Here is a 6,045-nt window from a genome sequence, read left to right as displayed (position 1 = left end):
CATCAGCAACATCATCTACATCAGCAACATCATCTACATCAGCTACAGTGGGGCAAAAAGTATTTAGTCAGCCACCGATTGTGCAAGTTCTCCCACTTAAAAAGATGAGAGAGGCCTGTAATTTTCATCATAGGTACACTTCAACTATGACAGACAAAATTAAAAATCCTACAATGTGATTTTCTGGATTTTTTTTCCTCATTTGGTCTGTCATGGTTGAAATGTACCTATGATGAAAATTACAGGCCTCTCTCATCTTTCTAAGTGGGAGAACTTGCACAATCGGTGGCTGACTAAATACGTTTTGCCCCGCTGTATATCATCTACATCTACATCAGCTAGAGCTACATCAGCTACATCATCTAGATCAGCTACATCTACATCAGCTACATCAGCTACATCATCTAGATCAGCTACATCTACATCAGCTACATCAGCTACATCATCTAGATCAGCTACATCTACATCTACATCTACATCAGCTACATCTACATCAGCTACAGCTACATAGCTACATCAGCTACATCATCTAGATCAGCTACATCTGCATCTACATCTACATCAGCTAGAGCTACATAGCTACATCAGCTACATCATCTAGATCAGCTACATCTGCATCTACATCTACATCAGCTAGAGCTACATCAGCTACATCAGCTACATCATCTAGATCAGCTACATCTACATCTACATCTACATCAGCTAGAGCTACATAGCTACATCAGCTACATCATCTAGATCAGCTACATCTACATCTACATCTACATCAGCTACATCTACATCAGCTAGAGCTACATAGCTACATCAGCTACATCATCTAGATCAGCTACATCTGCATCTACATCTACATCAGCTAGAGCTACATAGCTACATCAGCTACATCATCTAGATCAGCTACATCTGCATCTACATCTACATCAGCTAGAGCTACATCAGCTACATCAGCTACATCATCTAGATCAGCTACATCTACATCTACATCTACATCAGCTAGAGCTACATAGCTACATCAGCTACATCATCTAGATCAGCTACATCTACATCTACATCTACATCAGCTACATCATCTAGATCAGCTACATCTGCATCCGCTACATCTACATCAGCTACATCTACATCAGCTAAATCAGCTAAATCATCTACATAATCTACATCAGCTACAAAATTTACATTATCTACATCAGCTACATCTACAGTTGAAGTCTGAAGTTTACATACACTTAGATTGGAGTAATTAAAACTCGTTTTTCAAGCTCTCCACAAATTTCTTGTTAACAAATTATAGTTTTGGCAAGTCGGTTAGGACATATATTGTGTTCATGACACAAGTCATTTATCCAACAATTGTTTACAGACAGATTTATTCACTTATAATTCACTGTATCACAATTCCAGTGGATCAGAAGTTTACATACACTAAGTTGCCTGTGCCTTTAAACAGCTTAGAAAATTCCAGAAAATTATGTCATGGCTTCAGAAGCTTCTGATAGGCTAATTTACATTCTTTGAGTCAATTGGAGGTGTGCCTGTGGATGTATTTCAAGGCCTACCATCAACCTCAGTGCCTCTTTGCTTGACATCATGGGATAATCAAAAGAAATCAGCCAAGACCTCAGAAAAGAAAATGTAGACCTCCACAAGTCTGGTTCATCCTTGGGAGCAATTTCCAAACGCCTGAAGGTACCACATTCATCTGTACAAACAATAGTACGCAAGTATAAAACCATGGGACGCACAGCCGTCATACCGCTCAGGAAGGAGACGCTTTCTGTCTCCTAGAGATGAACATACTTTGGTGCGAAAAGTGCAAATCAATCCCAGAACAACAGCAAAGGACCTTGTGAAGATGCTGGAGGAAACAGGTACCAAGTCTATATATCCACAGTAAAACGAGTCCTATATCGACATAACCTAAAAGGCCGTTCTGCAAGGAAGAAGCCACTGCTCCAAACCGCCATAAAAAGCCAGACTACGGTTTGCTACTTCACATTGGGGACAAAGATCGTACTTTTTGGAGAAATGTCTTCTGGTCTGATGAAACAAAAATATATCTGTTTGGCCATTATGACCATCATTATGTTTGGAGGAGAAAGGGGGAGGCTTGCAAGCCGAAGAACACCATTCCAACCGTGAAGCCCAGGGGTGGCAGCATCATGTTGTGGGGGTGCTTTGCTGCAGGAGGGACTGGTGCACTTCACAAAATAGATTGCATCATGAGGTAGGAAAATTATGTGGATATATTGAAGCAACATCTCAAGACATCAGTCAGGATCTTAAAGCTTGGCCGCAAATGGGTCTTCCAAATGGACAATGACCCCAAGCATACTTTCAAAGATATGTCAAAATGACAACAAAGTCAAGGTATTGGAGTGGCAATCACAAAGCCCTGACCTCAAAATTTGTGGGCAGAACTGAAACAGCGTGTGCGAGCAAGGAGGCCTACAAACCTGACTCAGTTACACCAGCTCTGTCAGGAGGAATGGGCCAAAATTCACCCAACTTATTGTGGGAAGCTTGTGGAAGGCTACATGAAACGTTGACCCAAGTTAAACAATTTAAAGGCAATGCTACCAAATACTAATTGTGTAACGCACTTCTATGCGCAGTGGGTGCGGAGTCAGGCGCTCGAAGCAGAGGGTAAAGGACAATGTTTTATTCCGGCACAGGAAAATGGTCACCCCAAAATACCAGGCGCAATAACAAGACCGGCCCAAAACCAGGACACAACCAGTTCGAGAGAAAAACAAGAAAAACGCACAACCACAAACATGTAAAATAACCCCACACAAAGAGCAGGCGGGCATTACCGGCTTAAATAGCCCAACTAAAACCTAAACAAGAAACAGGTGTAACCAATAAGACAAAACCATCAGAAAAGGGAAAAGGGATCAGTAGCAGCTAGTAGACCGGTGACAACGACCGCCGAGCGCCGCCCGAACAGGAAGAGGAGCCACCTTCGGGGGGAGTCGTGACAAATGGAGTGTATGTAAACTGCTGACCCACTGGGAATGTGATGAAAGAAATAACATCTGAAATAAATCATTTTCTCTACTATTATTCTGACATTTCACATTCTTATAATAAAGTGGTGATCCTAACTGACCGAAGACAGGGAATTTTTACTAGGATAAATGTGAAAAACTGAGTTTAAATGTATTTGGCTAAGGTGTATGTAAACTTCAGACTTTAACTGTACATCAGCTACATCAGATACATCATCTACATCTACTACATCATCTACATCAGCTACATAATCTACATAATCAACATCAACTACGTCAGCTACATCTACATCATCTACATCAGCTACATCTACATCAGCTACATCTACATCATCATCAGCTACATCATCTACATAATCTACATCATCGACATCAACTATATCAACTACATCCGCTACATCTACATCTACATCAGCTACATCAGCAACATCATCTACATCATTGACATCAACTACATCTACATCATCTACATCAACCACATCTACATCAGCTACATCAGCTACATCTACATCATCATCAGCTAAATCATCTACATCATCTACAGCTACATCAGCTAAATCATAATCAGCTGCATCAGCTACATCTACATCAGCTAAGTCATCTACATCATCATCAGCTACATCATCTACATCAGCTACATTAGCTACATCAGCTGCATCATCTACATCATCTACATCAGCTACATCAGCTACATCATCTACATCACCATCAGCATCATCTACATCAGCTACATCTACATCAGCTACAGCTTCATCAGCTACATTATCTACATCAGCTACATCATCATCATCTACATAATCTACCTTATCTACCTCATCATCAGCTACATCATCTACATCATTATCAGCTACATCATCATCAACTACGTCTTCTATATCATCATCAGCTACATCATCTACATCAGCTACATCATCTACCTTAGCTACATCATCATCAGCTACATCATCTACATCACTTTCAGCTACATCATCTACCTTAGCTACATCATCATCAGCTACATCATCTACATCATCATCAGCTACAACATCTACCTTCACTACATCATCATCAGCTACCATACTACATCATCAGCTACATCATCATCAGCTACATCAGCTACATCATCTACCTTAACTACATCATCATCAGCTACCTCACTACATCATCATCAGCTACATCATCTACCTTAACTACATCATCATCAGCTACATCATCATCATCAACATCATCTACCTTAACTACATCATCATCAGCTACCTCACTACATCATCATCAGCTACATCATCTACCTTTGCTACATCATCATCAGCTACATCATCTACATCATTATCAACTACATCATCATCAACTACGTCTTCTACATCATCATCAGCTACATCATCTACATCAGCTACATCATCTACCTTAGTTACATCATCATCAGCTACATCATCTACATCATTATCAGCTACATCATCTACCTTAGCTACATCATCATCCGCTACATCATCTACATCAGCATCAGCTACATCATCTACCTTCACTACATCATCATCAGCTACCTCTCTACATCATCATCAGCTGCATCATCTACATCATTATCAGCTACATCATCTACCTTAACTACATCATTATCAGCTACCTCACTACATCATCATCAGCTACATCATCTACATCATTATCAGCTACATCATCTACCTTAGCTACATCATCATCAGCTACATCATCTACATCATCATCAGCTACATCATCTACATCATCAGCTACATCATCTGCATCATTATCAGCTACCTCACTACATCATCATCAGCTACATCATCTACATCATTATCAGCTACATCATCTACCTTAACTACATCATCATCAGCTACCTCACTACATCATCATCAGCTACCTCACTACATCATCATCAGCTACCTCACTACATCATCATCAGCTACATCATCTACATCATTATCAGCTACATCATCTACCTTAACTACATCATCATCAGCTACATCAGCTACATCATCATCAGCTACATCAGCTACATCATCTACCTTCACTACATCATCATCAGCTACATCATCATCAACTATGTCTTCTACATCATCATCATCTACATCATCTACATCAGCTACATCATCTACCTTAGCTACATCATCTACATCATTATCAGCTACATCATCTACCTTAGCTACATCATCATCAGCTACATCATCTACATCAGCATCAGCTACATCATCTACATCATCTACATCATTATCAGCTACATCATCTACATCAGCATCAGCTACATCATCTACATCATTATCAGCTACATCATCTACCTTAACTACATCATCATCAGCTACATCATCTACATCAGCATCAGCTACATCATCTACATCCTTATCAGCTACATCATCTACCTTCACTACATCATCATCAGCTACATCGTCTACATCCTTATCAGCTACATCATCTACCTTCACTACATCATCATCAGCTACATCATCTACATCATCTACATCAGCATCAGCTACATCATCTACATCATCATCAGCTACATCATCTACATCATTATCAGCTACATCATCTACCTTAACTACATCATCATCAGCTACATCATCTACATCAGCATCAGCTACATCATCTACATCCTTATCAGCTACATCATCTACCTTCACTACATCATCATCAGCTACATCAGTTACATCATCTACCTTCACTACATCATCATCAGCTACATCAGCTACATCATCTACATGCAAAGATGGAAAAAGCCATGGGTGTCACTGTCATCTGCTCTTAAATTATGTGTTTGTTTACAGTATTTGTCTATTTACAGTCTGTATTAGTTGACATTATGTGTTTGTTGACAGTCTGTGTTTATTTACATTATACATTTGTTTACAGTCTGTGTTGTTTACAGTATGTGTATGTTTACAGTATGTGTATGTTTACAGTCTGTGCTTGTTTACAGTCTGTGTATGTTTACAGTCTGTGCTTGTTTACAGTCTGTGCTTGTTTACAGTCTGTGCTTGTTTACAGTCTGTGATTAAAAAGACAGTCAAGCCTTTTCCTGTGGCCCCACAGAAGCACTGTGTCTAAGTGTCAAACAGGG

The sequence above is a fragment of the Oncorhynchus clarkii genome, chromosome 25 (genome assembly GCF_045791955.1).
Source record: "Oncorhynchus clarkii lewisi isolate Uvic-CL-2024 chromosome 25, UVic_Ocla_1.0, whole genome shotgun sequence".
In the NCBI taxonomy this organism is placed as follows: domain Eukaryota; kingdom Metazoa; phylum Chordata; class Actinopteri; order Salmoniformes; family Salmonidae; genus Oncorhynchus; species Oncorhynchus clarkii.
This window is presented reverse-complemented; position numbering follows the sequence as displayed.